This window comes from Ranitomeya imitator, chromosome 5 (genome assembly GCF_032444005.1).
Source record: "Ranitomeya imitator isolate aRanImi1 chromosome 5, aRanImi1.pri, whole genome shotgun sequence".
NCBI classification, from domain to species: domain Eukaryota; kingdom Metazoa; phylum Chordata; class Amphibia; order Anura; family Dendrobatidae; genus Ranitomeya; species Ranitomeya imitator.
Window position 1 is genome coordinate 636,250,958 of NC_091286.1, and position 19,042 is coordinate 636,269,999.

Here is a 19,042-nt window from a genome sequence, read left to right on the forward strand (position 1 = left end):
CTCACATGTCCTTCTGCCTCAGACTGCTCCAGTCTGCTGTCTAGCACTAACTAACTCACTTTCCCTCCAGACCAGAATTTATATATAGGGGAGCTACCCATAAGCAGGATCAGAGCTCCCCCTTCTGGCCTGGAGTGAGAACTGTTGCATGTTTGTGTCTACTAGTGTTGAGCATTCCGATACTGCAAATATAGGTTATCGGCCGATATTCGCTTTATCGGAGTTCCGATACTGAGTTCCGATACTTTTACAATATCGAATACCGGAATCGGAAGTTCCCATATTGCAATGAGCCAGTTGAGGATCCCAAGAAGTGTGCGCAAATCCTTTTAGGCAGGTTAGCCATGTTAACTAATGGCATGGCCGTGATTAGCTGCTGAAATGATGTCATGATGCGCTATAATAGAGTGTGGGTGGTGTGTGGGCGGAGACTGCGCATCTGTGTGTGCGGGCGGGGTCTGTGCGTGACAATGGGGGGTCTGTGCGGGCCTGCCGGGGGTCTGTATGGGCCTGCCGGGGGGTCTGTGCGGGCTGCCGGGGGTCTTTGCGGGCCTGCCGGGTGTCTGTATGGGCCTGCTGGGGTCAGTATGGGCCTGCCGGGGGTCTGTGTGGGCCTGCCGGTGGTCTGTGCGGGCTGCCGGGGGTCTGTGCAGGCTGCTGGGGGTCTGTGCGGGCCTGCCGGGGGTCTGTACAGGCCTGCTGGGGGTCAGTACGGGCCTGCCGGGGGTCTGTGTGGGCCTGCCGGGAGTCTGTGTGGGCTGCCGGGGGTCTGTGCAGGCTGCTGGGGGTCTGTGCGGGCCTCTCAGGGGTTGTGTGTGTGTGCAGGCATCGTCAGATGGGACTACAAGTCCCATCGGGCTATGCCTGCTACAATGACAGTAATTGACACATTAGCAAATGATGGGACAGTAGTAGTCCCATCATCCGGCTAATGTGTTGAATGTAAAAAAAGCCCACAAACATACATACTACATACAACATACTACATACATACAACATACATGCAACATGCATACTACATACATACATACATACATACATACATACATAAATACAACATACTACATACATAAAACATACATAAAACATATTACATACATACTACATACATACAACATACATACAACATACATACTACATACATACATACATACAACATACCTAATAGGAATATACTCACCCTCGGACGCGTCCTGCTTCTTTCCGGCAGCCTTCCTTCCTATGAATCAGCGCTTGAAGGACCTTCGGTGACGTCGCGGCTTGTGATTGGTCGCGCGAGCGGTCACATGGGCGGTCGCGCGACCAATCACAAGCCGCGACGTCATCTAAGGCCCTTCACGCGCTGATTCTAAGGAAGGAAGGCTGCCGGTTAGTACCAGGGCGCGTCCGAGGGTGAGTATATACCTAGTAGGAATATACTCACCCTCGGACGCGCCCTGCTTCTTTCCGGCAGCCTTCCTTCCTAAGAATCAGCGCTTGAAGGACCTTCGGTGACGTCGCGGCTTGTGATTGGTCGCGCGAGCGGTCACATGGGCGGTCGCGCGACCAATCACAAGCCGCGACGTCATCTAAGACCCTTCACGCGCTGATTCTAAGGAAGGAAGGCTGCCGGTTAGTACCAGGGCGGGTCCGAGGGTGAGTATAGCAATATTTTTTATTTTAATTCTTTATTTTACACTTAAATATGGATCCCAGGGCCTGAAGGAGAGTTTCCTCTCCTTCAGACCCTGGGAACCATTGGAAACCCAATGCACTGCATTGGGTTTCGTGTTTCGGCCGACCCCGACCCCGACTTTTTTATAGGATCGGCCTATTTCACTCGACCCGACTTTTGAAAAAGTCGGGTTTCGTGAAACCTGACCCGATCCTATAAAAGTAAAAGTCGCTCAACCCTAGTGAGGACTATCCCAAATGCTCAGCAGGGAAGAACTACAACACACAGGCGCTAGTGGTTGGCAACGATTTCCACCGGCAAAGGGAACTCTGGATGTGCCTTCGGACCAGCCGGTCTCAGACAGCCCTGTTGACAGTGCTCTGGTTTGCGGATCCCGAAATCTTCAATAAAAGGTAAAGAGACTGCAACCCTGTGTCCTCGTTATTGACTGCACCTCACACCATCGCCACCTACATTACTGGGAAGCCCTGGGGATATACTTCACCTGTGGGAAGGTATACCATCTAGCTGCCATTACATCACCCCAGTGGAACCCAAGCAGCGTCGGTCGACCTGACCAAATACCACAGGTGGCGTCATGAAACTTTAGCTGACTTTCATCACCCCTTTTATTGAACGCCCCTTAGCAGGGTCACGGACCGGGTCCAGCCACCGTGACAACCCTAGAACTGAGACAGAGAGGACCGGTACCAAGTAACCCGCGGCCCTGCGTCTGGGGGCGCTCCACATACTCATCATCACTTGTCACTTTGTTCCCCAAAGCCAGTGGCATCTGTAAAAATTATTAAAATAACAAACAACCAATATACTTCCTGATCCGCAGAAATCCACGAGTGTCCCACGACGATCTCCCGTGGAGAACAGCAGCATCAGCTGATGCGACCGCTCTCTAGGGGCTCCAGGAATACAATGACGGGAGGAAGGTATCCTTCCGCACTGTATTCCTCCGCCACTGTAAAAAAAATTGTCCCTAGTCTCACTTTTGGCATTGCTGTGTGAGAAAGTTCCCACGCAGCTTTTGCCATAAAGTGAGACCAGTGAACTATAGTAACCTCTCAGTGATGCACTGCAGGAGCCATTGTCTCCTGTCAGTGTGTCACTGATGGTCCTCCAGAGCAGTGACATCACCCGATGTCACTGTTCTATAGGGGAGATCTTCGTGAGACACTCGTTATTAATTGGACTACGGCGGACAGATAGTATATGGTTTATTATTTTACGTTTTTTGCAGGCGCTTAAGTATGGTAAGTATGGTTAAATATGTACTGTATGTCTATATGTATGTACTGCATGTAATGTATGAATGTATTGTATGTAGTATGTATGTAGTATGTTGTATGTATGTAGTATGTATGTAGTAACATAGTAACATAGTTAGTAAGGCCGAAAAAAGACATTTGTCCATCCAGTTCAGCCTATATTCCATCATAATAAATACCCAGATCTACGTCCTTCTACAGAACCTAATAATTGTATGATACAATATTGTTCTGCTCCAGGAAGACATCCAGGCCTCTCTTGAACCCCTCGACTGAGTTCGCCATCACCACCTCCTCAGGCAAGCAATTCCAGATTCTCACTGCCCTAACAGTAAAGAATCCTCTTCTATGTTGGTGGAAAAACCTTCTCTCCTCCAGACGCAAAGAATGCCCCCTTGTGCCCGTCACCTTCCTTGGTATAAACAGATCCTCAGCGAGATATTTGTATTGTCCCCTTATATACTTATACATGGTTATTAGATCGCCCCTTAGTCGTCTTTTTTCTAGACTAAATAATCCTAATTGCATGTAGTATGCATGTAGTATGTTGTATGTATGTAGTATGTATGTAGTATGTTGTATGTATGTAGTATGTATGTAGCATGTTGTATGTATGTTGTATGTATGTATGTAGTATGTATGTAGTATATAGTATCTTGTATGTATGTATGTATGTATGTTGTATGTATGTAGTATGTATGTAGTATATAGTATGTTGTATGTATGTAGTATGTAGTATGTACGAGGGGCGATCCAAAAGTAATGATAATCTGTTATTTCTATTGCACACAGAAATTAAAATAAAATGTTTTCTTCTCTCTTAGGTACCCACTAGTCCAGGAAAAAAAAATCACTTAAATAGACCACGATTCCCGGGAGCTACATTCATTTGAATATGAACTGCCGAGGAGTGAACATCAAAATGGAAAAAAACGAGCTCAGAGCTGTCATCAAATACCTCTGCTTGAAAAAAATGACTACCAAAGACATACACAGCGACTTGGTGGAAACATTGGGGGACTCTTCTCCTCCATATTCCACAGTTGCATGCTGGGCCAAGGAATTTAAGCTGGGAAGAACATTGACGGAAGATGAACATCGTGAAGGACGCCCATCCACGTCCCTCAATGAAGAAAACGTGAAAAAAGTTGAAGAAGTTGTATTGGCAGATCGAAGAGTGACTATCAGGCATGTAGCTGAGGTCCCAGGGATCTCATATGGCAGTATTCAAAGAATCCTTGCAAAAGAATTGCATATGAGAAAGGTCTCCGCACGTTGGGTGCCAAAAATGTTAACCGACGAGCAAAAGAAGAAACGAGTTGACATTTCAATAGCAAATCTCGAAAAGTTCCAAGCAGACAAGGAAAATTTTTTGTCACTTTTTTGACCATGGACAAGACCTGGATCCACCACTTTGATCCCGAAACTAAACAACAATCGATGACGTGGAAACGAGCCGACGAACCAACGCCGAAGAAATTCAAAGTGTCGAGCTCAGCAGGGAAGGTTATGGCGTCCGTTTTTTGGGACGATGAAGGAATTATTATGGTGGACTATTTGGAGAAGGGAGCCACTATTACGGGCTCCTACTACACAGAACAAATAAGAAGATTGTGGGAGGCTATCAAGGAGAAAAGGCGCGGCAAACTGCGGGCTGGAGTGCTGTTTCACCAAGATAACGCGCCGGCTCACAAAGCTGCAGTTGCCATGGCTACCATTCAGGAAGCGGGCTTTGAACTGGTGGAACACCCCCCCTATTGGCCAGATCTAGCCCCCAGTGACTTCTTTCTCTTTCCTCGACTCAAGGAACACCTCCGGGGCAAGAAATTTGATGACAATAGCGACGTGATAACCGCTGTTGGGGATTTTTTTGAGGGTCAAGATCAAGAATTTTTTTCTAAGGGAATTCTAAGTTTAGAAAAGAGATGGACTAAATGTATAGACTTGATAGGAGACTATGTAAAAAAATAAAAAAATTTTTTGACTATATTCATTGTGTTTAGTATTGATTATCATTACTTTTGGATCGCCCCTCGTATGTATGTAGTTTGTATGTTATATGTATGTGGTATGTTGTATGTATGTTGTATGTATGTATGTAGTATGTATGTAGTATGTTGTATGTATGTATTATGTTGTATGTATGTAGTATGCAAGTAGTATGCATGTAGTATGTTGTATGTATGTAGTATGCATGTAATATGTTGTATGTATGTAGTATGTATGTAGTATGTTGTATGTATGTAGTATGTATGTATCATGCTGTATGTATGTATGTAGTATGTATGTAGTATATAGTATGTTGTATGTATGTATGTAGTATGCGTGTAGTATGTTGTATGTATGTAGTATGTATGTAGTATGTTGTATGTATGTAGCATGTTGTATGTATGTTGTATGTATGTATGTAGTATGTATGTAGTATATAGTATGGTGTATGTATGTTGTATGTATGTAGTATGTATGTAGTATATAGTATGTTGTATGTATGTATGCATGTTGTATGAATGTAGTATGTATGTATGTAGTATGTATGTAGTATGTTGTATGTAGTATGTATGTTTGTGTTTTTTTTTTCATTCAACACATTAGCTGGATGATGGGACTACTACTGTCCCATCATTGGCTAATGTGTCAATCACTGTCATTGTAGCAGGCATAGCCCGATGGGACTTGTAGACCCATCAGACGATGCCTGCACACAGACACAAAGACCCCAGAGAGGCCCACACAGACCGCCGAAGCCCGTACAGGCACCGGCAGGCCCGCACAGACCCCGGAGAGGCCTGTAAAGGCCCCGGCAGGCCCGCACAGACACCCGAGAGGCCCATACAGGCTGCAGCAGGCCCGCACAGACCCCCTAGAGGCCCGTACAGGCCCCAGCAGGCCCGCACAGACCGCCGAGAGGCCCGTACAGGCCCCGGCAGGCCCGCACAGACCCCCGAGAGGCCCGTACAGACTCCGCCCACACACACAGACACGCACAGTCTCTGCCCACGCATCGCCCACACTCTTCCCCCCTCCCGAACTGGATGTGCAAGGAAAGAAAGGGTTTATTTTCATTCCGATCTTTGTGTCCCATTGACTTGCATTGGTTTCCAGGATCGGAATCGGCGATACCCGATATTTTTGGGGTATCGGTCCGATCCAATCCGATCCGATATTCCACGATATCGGTAGGTATCGCTCAACACTAGTGTCTACCTGATAGAAGAGCTCTTCCCTTAGTTCCAAGCGCGACATCGCTCTCCCCGTGAGGAAAGCAATGCCACTGTGACAACAATGACCCTGGGGCGTCACACTGACCATATAAAGTCTCCATAATGCTCCATATAGTGAATAAATAATAAGTAATATCCAAATATTACTGTCCTAAAAATCTCACATTTTACTCTGATTTAATGGCATCACACAACACAAATATTACAGTGTGGTTTTATTTGACTTTTGGGGTTCTTCTCTCTATGGTTAATAATAATAATAATAATATGGTTCCCTGGTAATAATAATAATAATAATAATAATAATAATAATAATAATAATAATAATATGGTTCCCTGGTAAATTGGGACCCTGGCTGATTGTCCATCTATGCAACTGTCATTTGCTTCTAGTCAAGGCGCTATAATGCAAATCTACCTCCAGATTACATAACTCAAATTGTATGCATGATTAAATAGATCTCTTGGACGTGATGTGGCGGATGTACTTACCTATGTTGAAAATCCTTCTCAGAATCCTTTTTGAAAGTTTAATTTCAATCTCTACCCATCTTCCCTGATTGACAGCTCTCCAGTGTCCTTCCTCCCTCCTGAGGTCTCACACTGCTCAGTATAAGCTGTAGTTGTCAAGGAGGGTGGGCTGCGACTGAATACACTTCTACTCACTCTTTATCTTGACTGATAAAATGCTTTGAATGATATTAGGATTTTACAGTACAAATCAGGTTCACACCAACAATACCCGATGTTAGGCTATGTGCACACATCAGGATTTCTGGCAGAAATTTTCCTGACAAAAACCTGACATTTCTGCCAGAAATCCGCATGAGTTTATTTCGCGTTTTTTTTGCTCGCTTTTGATGCGTTTTTTGTGCGTTTTTGATGGGTTTTTTCTTGCTTTTTTTCCAAATGCATAGAATAGCGAGAAAAACGCGAAAAAAAACGCAAAATTAATGAACATGCTGCTTTTTTACCGCAATGCGTTTTTTTCGGGGAAAAAAAGCATCATGTGCACAAAAATTGCAGAATGCATTCTAAATGATAGGATGCATATGTCTGCAGTTTCTACTGTGGTTTTATTGCGTTTTTATCACGAAAAAAATGCGAAAAAACGCGAAAAAACCTGAACGTGTGCACATACCCTTATATTAGACAGGAGGGCCAGGAGATTAGGGTTATTTCCATCTTTTCTAAGAGATAAGAACTCCATGATTATCAGGCCAGTTCTTCTCTTATTCACTAGCAGATGATAGGGAAACCTCACTCAACCCCTTCTCCAAACCGGAGGACTAATTGTAATCAAGGAAACCACCTCTAAGGTCAGCCTGACTGTCACGCTCATGCCCTGACTGGTGGGCATGAGCCAGGGGGTTTGTGGCCCCACTGTGCCACGAACCAGACTACCCTGGAAGTGGTATAACTATGACAGCTACTCCAGGGTGGTGTCTGGCTGTGGCTACTGATCCCACTTGGAGAACAGGAACTCTAGGACAGGTGCGGGCATCACACAGGACTAGCAGATGACCATGGATGAAACTCAGACGAGTAGGCTGGCACAGCTGAGACACAGGGCTGGCATAGATACAGGACTGGCAGGAACGGCAGAGACAGGGCTGGCAGGAATGGCAGAGACACAGGGCTGACAGGCACGGCTGAGACACAGGGCTGGCAGGCACGGCTGATACACCGGGCTGGAAGGCATGGCTGAGACACAGGGCAGGCAGGCAGGCACGGCTGAGACACAGGGAAGGCAGGCACGCCTGAGACACAGGGCAGGTTGGTGTGGTGTATGAGGGAACAGGTAGAGACCTGTTCATACAGCAGATGCTAGTACTGGAACAGACAGGAAGGAGTGGTGTATGACGGAACAGGTTTGGACCTGTTCACACAAGAGGTGCAGGTACGGATGGATGCAAGCAGGAAGGAACAGGTATGAAGGAACAGGTTGGGACCTGTTCACACAGGAGGTGCAGGTAAGGAAACAAGCAGGAAGGAATGAAGTATGAAGGAACAGGTTGGGACCTGTTCACACAGGAGATGCAGGTACGGAAACAAGCCAGAAGGAAAGGAGAATGAAGGAACAGGTTGGGACCTGTTCACACAGGAAGAGAACCGCAAGGCTGCAGATAGGAGCAGTAGAGCAGCAAGAGATAGAGCAGAAAGAGAAGCTAAGCAGAGCGGAACCGCACGGAATGTGGAGAGGAGCTGCAGCAAGAGATTTCTGCAGCAGCAGAAGCCAAGCAGAGCGGAACTGCAAGGAATGCGGAAAGGAGCTGCAGCAAGAGATTTTGGCAGCAGCAGCAGCTAAGCAGAGCGGAACCGCAAAGAATGCAGAGAGGCGCTGCAGCAAGAGATTCCTGCACCAACAGGAGCGGAGCAGAACCGCAGGAGTGCGGAGCAGAGGTAAAGCTGCAAGAGAGCAGAGCACAGGCAAAGTCACAAGGATACAGAGCAGGCAGAGCCGCAAGAGTACGGAGCATAAGCAAAAATAGAGGACACAAGGAAAGACACAGCAGGGAAAGAAGCCACAGACAAGGAGACAGAGGTAGGGCAAAGTTCAGACAAGGTAATGGAACAAGACAAAGAAAAAGAACAAAGACTCAGGGACCAGGATATTCTGCCTCCTGGAGGACGGACAGACCAAAACAAGGCAAAGCAAGGACACAGACACTGAGATCAGGATATACAGCCTCCTGGAGGGTAGACAAACAAGATCAAGGCAAGGCTAAGAGTAGAGCCTCCAGAGAAGGAGTAACACAGAGCAAGGCCTGGCAGCTCAGAAGCAAAACACCAACTGAGTAAACACACTGCACAGGCCCAGTGCACAGGGTGGAGCTGCCCTAAATACCGGAGGTCTCTTGGTAATTGGTAAGGAACAGATTAGACAGGTGCGCCCTGATTCTATAAGAATCAGAGAGTTCTGGCGCCGCCCCCCTATGCATACAGCCAGGATGCATGCAGAGAGCAGAGGCACAGAATATGGAGCTGGCAACAGACAGAACACAACATGACATGGAGCAGTGAGTAAGATCATGTGTGAGGGATGGGAGGCCATGTAGTGATGCCAGCAGAATTGTTACACTGACCATCTTCTCTATCTCTCCATAGGTTATACTGTATTTAAAGAAGCCACAACTATGGTAAATATAACTTTGAATCAACCTGGCCTTCTACTCCATGACTCCATTCCAATGAAAGATGTCACCTTTATGGTAAGTATACTGACGAGTCAACCTGATCTACTGCTCTACATGTTTGATGGCAACAAAGGAAGTTACCTATGTGGTAAGACGACCATAGAAAATAGTTGAAAACCCCACCAACTTGGAAAACAAGATTAGATATACATTGAGGATCATATCTCAGGAATGATGAGGGGCAAGAAGAAAAGAAAAACGTCTCAAGTTACAGGAAAACAGCGGCATTTACACCAGGTTAAAATTACATATTTATGGAAAGTGACCGGTCCTCTTAAAAGGAATTTTTCCTTTGCCATCTATCCAAAGGATAGGTGATGAATGCATATTCACTGGGGTCCAACCCACAACGATCCCAAGCAGTAAAAGTCCCCTGTGCGAATGCTGGGGTAGTGCACATGCCCAATCACCACTCCTTTCACTTCTATGGGAATGATAGTAATAATTGATCCAGTATTCTCTTAGAAATAAATGGAGAAGTGATTAAAGGTGCACTACCACTTATATTCACTTCCATGGTGGTGACATAATGGCAATCTATGTCAGTTGCATTGAAATGAATGGAATGAATGATAGAGCATGTGTTCTGCTATTCCATTCAGATAGGAAAGACCCCTGATTTTGATTGGTATGGATGTCAGTGAATGAGCAATCATATACTTATCATTTACCGCAATATAGTGGGAAAAACCCTTTATGTGCCTGGTGAAGTACAATACACAGTACATAGTATAAGATCGGAAATACCTTGCTGATTGCTGGAGTTCCAGCCGCTGGTAAGCCCAGTGATCTCAAAACAGCACAGAACATGGATCTGCTCAACCTCAACCATTTAATGTATATGGGACTGTTGGAAAGAGCTGAGTTGATCACTCGGCTACTTACGAGTTTCCCAAAGACATTTAGTGGAGCTGAGACAAAGCAAGCGCATCTCTGCTCCATCCAAGACGTGCTTCAAAGCCCCTTTCTCGAGGGTTTCAAAACCCCAATATCAGGATATGGGATATCTTCTATCTATAGGGAATGATTAGAGACGGGAGTATCGATTTGCAGGACTCTAGTCCATCGGTCAGGTCAGTAGTAGTCTTTGGCTGTTGGATTAGAAGCTCGCGAATCTTTTACGTTCCAGGATTCCCGGTGTAACAGCTTTTGATTAGCCGGGTTGGCCTGACATTGTCATTGTGCCGTGACACACAGATGACATCATACCGGCCTGGCTAATCAAAAGACTCTCGTTTAGCGGCCAGAAAATTGGTCAATTGACCGGTGTCCTGTGAATCGTTACGTCCATCTCTCGTAATGATAAATGGTTATTTCCCCAAAAAATCTAGTTAACAACTCCATTAAGGAGAAAAATAACTTCTCTGTACAAATAAAAGATTCTGAATAATCTCGGGATAAGCTCAGCAAATCAAATACATTTGAAATCAAAGTAGAAAAATGTATTTTGAAAGTGAAGTATGGTCTGAATTAAAATGAAAGCACTTGGATTACTGTTTCATCCATGGAGATACTTTCAAATACTAATTGACTTAAAACTTTGAAGGGATTTGTGGGTAAATACATTGTAATTCTCATCTCATTTATTTCCACGGTGGAAGACTTTTTTATTTCTTGCTTTAAACTATGAACCAATCTTGAATCATATCCATTAGCACTCTGAGTGTGCAGCTGAAATTAAAGACATCTGTCTGGAGCCTCTGTTCATATAGTACAGATTGCCTTTATTGTAGGAACAACTTCATGGCTTGTTTGAAGCCAAGGCAATTATAGAATGAATGACTTCCTTCACGTCTTCATGCTTCTTAATATTTTCCGTTCCATTATCGATATTTTGTGGGGGCTAAATGACAAACTGGACCTAAGATTTTAGAAATCAACGTCGGGAATAGCTAATCCAGATTCCCATGTTTTTAAGAGTTTTGCACTTTAAAGGATCTCATAAAGTGATGATATAGGGCATTAATTATGAGCGGTGAGGGTCTGACCTCTGAGACCTCTATGGAACCTGGAAATTATTATTATTATTTATTTATATAGCACCATTAATTCCATGGTGCTGTACATGAGGAGTTACATCAAAATACAAATATCACTTACAGTAAACTAACAATGACAGACTGGTACAGAGGGAAGATGACCCTTCCCTTGCGGGCTTACATTCTACAGGATTATGGGGAAGGAGATAGTAGGTCGAGGGTTGCAGGAGCTCCAATGGTGTTGAGGTGGCCGTGTGGTCTTTACAGGCTGTAAGCTTCCTTGAAGTGGTGGGTTTTCAGGTTTCTTTTGAAGGATCCAAAAGTAGTGGATACCCGGATGTGTTGGGGCACTGAATTCCAGAGGATGGGTGATATTCGGGAGAAGTCTTGAAGGTGATTGAGTGAGGAGCGAATAAGCGTGGAGGAGAGGAGGAGGTCTTGGGAGGACCGGAGATTACGTGAGGGAAGATATTGAGAGATTAGTGTGGAAATATACGGAGGAGAAAGGTTATGGATGGCTTTGTAGGTCAGTGGAGTAATTTAAACTGGATACACTGGGAAATTGGGAGCCAGTGAAGGGAATTGCAAAGAGATGATACAGGAGTGTAGCGAGGAGAGAGATTAATTAGTCGGGCAGCAGAGTTAAGGATGGACTGGAGGGGTGCGAGAGTGTTAGAAGGTAGGCCACAGAGGAGTATGTTGCAGTAGTCGAGGCGGGAGATGATTAGGGCATGCACGAGCATTTTGGTAGAGTGTGGGTTGAGGAAAGTACGGAAATATTTTTGAGCTGGAGGCGACAGGAGGTGACGAGAACTTGGATGTGCGGTTTGAAGGACAGGGCAGAGTCAAGGGTTACTCTGAGGCGGCGGATTTTGGGGACAGGGAAAAGTGTGATTTCATTTATTTTGAAATGAGAGGGATACAATGCTATATATCCCCTTCGGTCTCAGAATTTGTGGTGGTCCCAGAAGTCAGACCCCCACTGTTCATAAAGTGATGGCCTATCCTTGCGATAAGTTCATGAGAAGACAAAGCTCTCTTTAACCCCTCTGTGACCTTAGACGTACTATCCCGTCGAGGTGCCCTGGGCTTATCTGACCCTGGACGGGATAGTACGTCATAGCCGATCGGCCGCGCTCACGGGGGGAGCGCGGCCGATCGCGGCCGGGTGTCAGCTGCTTATCGCAGCTGACATCCGGCACTATGTGCCAGGACCGGTCACGGACCGCCCCCGGCACATTAACCCCTGGCACACCGCGATCAAAGATGATCGCGATGTGCCGGCGGTGCAGGGAAGCACCGCGCAGGGAGGGGGCTCCCTGCGGGCTTCCCTGAGCCCCCCGCAGCAACGCGATGTGATCGCGTTGCTGCGAGGGTCTCCTCACCTCCCTCCCTGCTCGAGCCCCGGATCCAAGATGGCCGCGGATCCGGGTCCTGCAGGGAGGGAGGTGGCTTCACAGAGCCTGCTCAGAGCAGGCACTGTGAAGGCTGCAGCGCTGCATGTCAGATCAGTGATCTGACAGAGTGCTGTGCAAACTGTCAGATCACTGATCTGTGATGTCCCCCCCTGGGACAAAGTAAAAAAGTAAAAAAAAATTTTTCCAAATGTGTAAAAAAAAAAAAAAAAATATTCCAAAATAATGAAAAAAAAAAAAAAATATTATTCCCATAAATACATTTCTTCATCTAAATAAAAAAAAAAAAACAATAAAAGTACACATATTTAGTATCGCCGCGTCCGTAACGACCCGACCTATAAAACTGTCCCACTAGTTAACCCCTTCAGTAAACACCGTAAGAAAAAAAAAAAAAAAACGAGGCAAAAAACAACGCTTTATTATCATACCGCCGAACAAAAAGTGGAATAACACGCGATCAAAAGGACAGATATAAATAACCATGGTACCGCTGAAAGCGTCATATTGTCCCGCAAAAAAAGAGCCGCCATACAGCATCATCAGCAAAAAAATAAAAAAGTTATAGTCCTGAGAATAAAGCGATGCAAAAATAATTATTTTTTCTGTAAAATAGTTTTTATCGTATAAAAGCACCAAACCATAAAAAAATGATATAAATGAGGTATCGCTGTAATCGTACTGACCCGAAGAATAAAACTGATTTATCAATTTTACCAAACGCGGAACGGTATAAACGCCTCCCCCAATAGAAATTCATGAATAGCTGGCTTTTGGTCATTCTTCCTCACAAAAATCGGAATAAAAAGCGATAAAAAAAAGTCACGTGCCCAAAAATGTTTTCAATAAAAACGTCAACTCGTCCCGCAAAAAACAAGACCTCACATGACTCTGTGGACCAAAATATGGAAAAATTATAGCTCTCAAAATGTGGTATTGCAAAAAATATTTTTTGCAATAAAAAGGGTCTTTCAGTGTGTGACGGCTGCCAATCATAAAAATCCGCTAAAAAACTCGCTATAAAAGTAAATCAAACCCCCCTTCATCACCCCCTTAGTTAGAGAAAAATTAAAAAAATGTATTTATTTCCATTTTCCCATTAGGGCTAGGGTTAGGGCTAGGATTAGGGTTAGGGTTAGGGCTAGGGTTAGGGCTAGGGTTAGGGCTAGGGTTAGGGTTAGGGTTAGGGCTAGGGCTAGGGTTAGGGTTAGGGCTAGGGTTAGGGCTAGGGTTAGGGTTAGGGTTAGGGCTAGGGTTAGGGCTAGGGTTAGGGCTAGGGTTAGGGTTAGGGCTAGGGTTAGGGCTAGGGCTAGGGTTAGGGTTAGGGTTAGGGCTAGGGTTAGGGCTAGGGTTAGGGTTAGGGCTAGGGTTAGGGCTAGGGTTAGGGCTAGGGTTAGGGCTAGGGTTAGGGTTAGGGTTGGGGCTACAGTTAGGGTTGGGGCTAAAGTTAGGGTTAGGGTTTAGATTACATTTACAGTTGGGAATAGGGTTGGGATTAGGGTTAGGGGTGTGTCAGGGTTAGAGGTGTGGTTAGGGTTACCGTTGGAATTAGGGTTAGGGGTGTGTTTAGATTAGGGTTTCAGTTATAATTGGGGGGTTTCCACTGTTTCGGCACATCAGGGGCTCTCCAAACACGACATGGCGTCCGATCTCAATTCCAGCCAATTCTGCGTTGAAAAAGTAAAACAGTGCTCCTTCCCTTCCGAGCTCTCCTGTGTGCCCAAACAGGGGTTTACCCCAACATATGGGGTATCAGCGTACTCAGGACAAATTGGACAACAACTTTTGTGGACCAATTTCTCCTGTTACCCTTGGGAAAATACAAAACTGGGGGCTAAAAAATAATTTTTGTGGGAAAACAAAAAGATTTTTTATTTTTACGGCTCTGCGTTATAAACTGTAGTGAAACACTTGGGGGTTCAAAGTTCTCACAACACATCTAGATAAGTTCATTGAGGGGTCTAGTTTCCAATATGTGGTCACTTGTGGGGGGTTTCTACTGTTTAGGTACATTAGGGGCTCTGCAAACGCAATGTGACGCCTGCAGACCAATCCATCTAAGTCTGCATTCCAAATGATGCTCCTTCCCTTCCGAGCCCTCCCATGCGCCCAAACGGTGGTTCCCCCCCACATATCGGGTATCAGCGTACTCAGGACAAATTGGACAACAACATTTAGGGTCCAATTTCTCCTGCTAACCTTGGAAAAATACAAAACTGGGGGCTAAAATATAATTTTTGTGGAAAAAAAATATTTTTTATTTGCATGGCTCTGCGTTATAAACTGTAGTGAAATACTTGGGGGTTCAAAGCTCTCACAACACATCAAGATGAGTTCCTTAGGGGGTCTACTTTCCAAAATGGTGTCACTTGTGGGGGGTTTCTACTGTTTAGGTACATTAGGGGCTCTGCAAACGCAATGTGACGCCTGCAGACCATTCCATCTAAGTCTGCATTCCAAATGGCGCTCCTTCCCTTCCGAACCCTCCCATGCGCCCAAACGGTGGTTCCCCCCCACATATGGGGTATCAGCGTACTCAGGACAAATTGGACAACAACTTTTGGGGTCCAATTTCTCCTGTTACCCTAGGGAAAATACAAAACTGGGGGCTAAAAAATAATTTTTGTGGGAAAAAAATTTTGTTTTATTTTTATGGCTCTGCATTATAAACTTCTGTGAAGCCCTTGGTGGGTCAAAGTGCTCACCACACATCCAGATAAGTTCCTTAGGGGGTCTACTTTCCAAAATGGTGTCACTTGTGGGGGGTTTCAATGTTTAGGCACATCAGTGGTTCTCCAAACGCAACATGGCGTCCCATCTCAATTCCTGTCAATTTTGCATTGAAAAGTCAAACGGCGCTCCTTCCCTTCCGAGCTCTCCCATGCGCCCAAACAGTGGTTTACTGCCACATATGGGGTATCAGCGTACTCGGGACAAATTGGACAACAACTTTTGAGGTCCAATTTCTTCTCTTACCCTTGGAAAAATAAAAAATTGGGGGCAAAAATATAATTTTTGTGAAAAAATATGATTTTTTATTTTTACGGTTCTGCATTATAAACTTCTGTGAAGCACTTGGTGGGTCAAAGTGCTCACCACACCTCTAGATAAGTTCCTTAGGGGGTCTACTTTCCAAAATGGTGTCACTTGTGGGGGGTTTCAATGTTTAGGCACATCAGTGGCTCTCCAAACGCAACATGGCGTCCCATCTCAATTTCTGTCAATTTTGCATTGAAAAGTCAAACTGCGCTCCTTCCCTTCCGAGCTCTCCCATGCGCCCAAACAGTGGTTTACTGCCACATATGGGGTATCAGCGTACTCGGGACAAATTGGACAACAACTTTTGAGGTCCAATTTCTTCTCTTACCCTTGGAAAAATAAAAAATTGGGGGCAAAAATATAATTTTTGTGAAAAAATATGATTTTTTATTTTTACGGTTCTGCATTATAAACTTCTGTGAAGCACTTGGTGGGTCAAAGTGCTCACCACACCTCTAGATAAGTTCCTTAGGGGGTCTACTTTCCAAAATGGTGTCACTTGTGGGGGGTTTCAATGTTTAGGCACATCAGTGGCTCTCCAAACGCAACATGGCGTCCCATCTCAATTTCTGTCAATTTTGCATTGAAAAGTCAAACTGCGCTCCTTCCCTTCCGAGCTCTCCCATGCGCCCAAACAGTGGTTTACTGCCACATATGGGGTATCAGCGTACTCAGGACAAATTGGACAACAACTTTTGAGGTCCAATTTCTTCTCTTACCCTTGGAAAAATAAAAAATTGGGGGCAAAAATATAATTTTTGTGAAAAAATATGATTTTTTATTTTTACGGTTCTGCATTATAAACTTCTGTGAAGCACTTGGTGGGTCAAAGTGCTCACCACACATCCAGATAAGTTCCTTAGGGGGTCTACTTTCCAAAATGGTGTCACTTGTGGGGGGTTTCAATGTTTAGGCACATCAGTGGCTCTCCAAACGCAACATGGCGTCCCATCTCAATTCCTGTCAATTTTGCATTGAAAAGTCAAATAGCGCTCCTTCCCTTCCGAGCTCTCCCATGCGCCCAAACAGTGGTTTACTGCCACATATGGGGTATCAGCGTACTCAGGACAAATTGGACAACAACTTTTTGGGTCCAATTTCTCCTGTTACCCTTGGTAAAATAAAACAAATTGGAGCTGAAGTAAATTTTTTGTGTAAAAAAGTTAAATGTTCATTTTTATTTAAACATTCCAAAAATTCCTATTAAACACCTGAAGGGTTAATAAACTTCTTGAATGTGGTTTTGAGCACCTTGAGGGGTGCAGTTTTTAGAATGGTGTCACACTTGGGCATTTTCTATCATATAGACCCCTCAAAATGACTTCAAATGAGACGTGGTCCCTAAAAAAAAATGGTGTTGTAAAAATGAGAAATTGCTGGTCAACTTTTAACCCTTATAACTCCCTAACAAAAAAAAAAATTGGTTCCAAAATTATGCTGATGTAAAGGAGACATGTGGGAAATGTTACTTATTAAGTATTTTGTGTGACATATCTCTGTGATTTAATTGCATAAAAATTCAAAGTTTGAAAATTGCGAAATTTTCAAAATTTTCGCCAAATTTCCGTTTTTTTCACAAATAAACGCAGGTACTATCAAAGAAATTTTACCACTATCATGAAGTACAATATGTCACGAGAAAACAATGTCAGAATCACCAGGATCCGTTGAAGCGTTTCGGAGTTATAACCTCATAAAGGGACAGTGGTCAGAATTGTAAAAATTGGCCTGGTCATTAACGTGCAAACCACCCTTGGGGGTAAAGGGGTTAAGGACTAATTTACTTAAAGAGTTATTCCCAAAGCCAGGATCACATTTTCGTCACCCATCAGTGGTTCTGTCTGAAGCTCTAAAAATTGGGATTCAGGCATATCCACTGATAGGGCCATTTACAGAGTCAGACACTTCCTTTTTGACAGTATCTGCCCTTTTCAGTCGACCATGTTTTTGTGCCCGCTTGAAAAAAGGCGAACACTGTCAAAATGAGGTCAGTCAGAGCACAAAGTGACTCCGTCTGCTTCATTAACGTCAACGACCATTCAGCGAATCCACCTGAATCATGTAATTTCTTCAGACAGAAGCCATGAAAGAGTCAATGATGTTTGACAAATACATGATGTGAACTCGGCCTTTCACTGCAAGTTATTTAGAGGATAGATGAGATCCTGCTTGTCTGATTATTGGGACCCCCATTGATTCCCAGAGTGGGATTCTGAAGTGACCAGTTGGAGTAGAGATGTGACTGCACATTTGCTTCCACTTCATTGTCCGTGAGATTGCCGGAGATAGCTGAGCTCCCAGCTTCAAGAGTCCCATAGGAAATGAATGGAGCAGAGGCACACATACCTGGCCTGTGGATACATATTAACTTTCAACGTTGAGAAAAATCATTTAACCCATTTCTGACATAAGATGTATTTGTACGAGACATGCAATGTCAGGAGATGAGCCTTCTCCACACAGGGCAGGTGGTAGCAGTGTTATACAGGCGATGCCAGCCTATAATACCGGTGATCAGAGCTCTTTAACGTAAGGTGAACAACAGAGTAAAGAATAAAAAGTCAAATGCCAGAACCAACGGGTTTTGGTCACCGCACCACCTGCAAAAATGCAATGAATAGTGATCAAAACATGGTATTATATACCCGAAAATTGTATCAATAAAAACGATAGATTACCATGAAAAAAAACATTCACACAGCTTCATCAACAGAAAAATAGAAAAAGTCATGGAGCTCAGAAAATGGCGACACAAAGCAAGTTTTTTTCTACAAAGTTCCAATTTTTTTTTCATCTCCTTACCCCCAAAAAATAAAGTTATCCTTTATCCAAAAGTTAGAGAATAACTTTCTGATCACTAGAGGTCTAACCCCTGGGTCCCTCAGTAATCCCGAGATTGGGGCAGTGGAAACCTGAGAACTGAACTCTGAGTGGACCACAGGTGTGCATGCTCGAGAGGACCACAGGGGCGCATGCTCCAACTATGCTCTATTTATTGTCTATTTTGCCAGAAACTGTTGAGTGCTGCATAGCCCCGATCTCAGGATTGCTGGACCCCCAGTAACCAGCATGTTGTCCCCTATCCTATGGATAGGAAATAATTTGGCTTTTGGGAATAACCCTTTAAATAATAAAAAAATTATTTAAGTTTTATATCACCACAAACGTACTGATCTATGAAGTAATTTTGATAGTTCATTTTTACTACACAATGTACACCCTAGAAACAAAATCCAAAAAATCAATGGCACAATTAC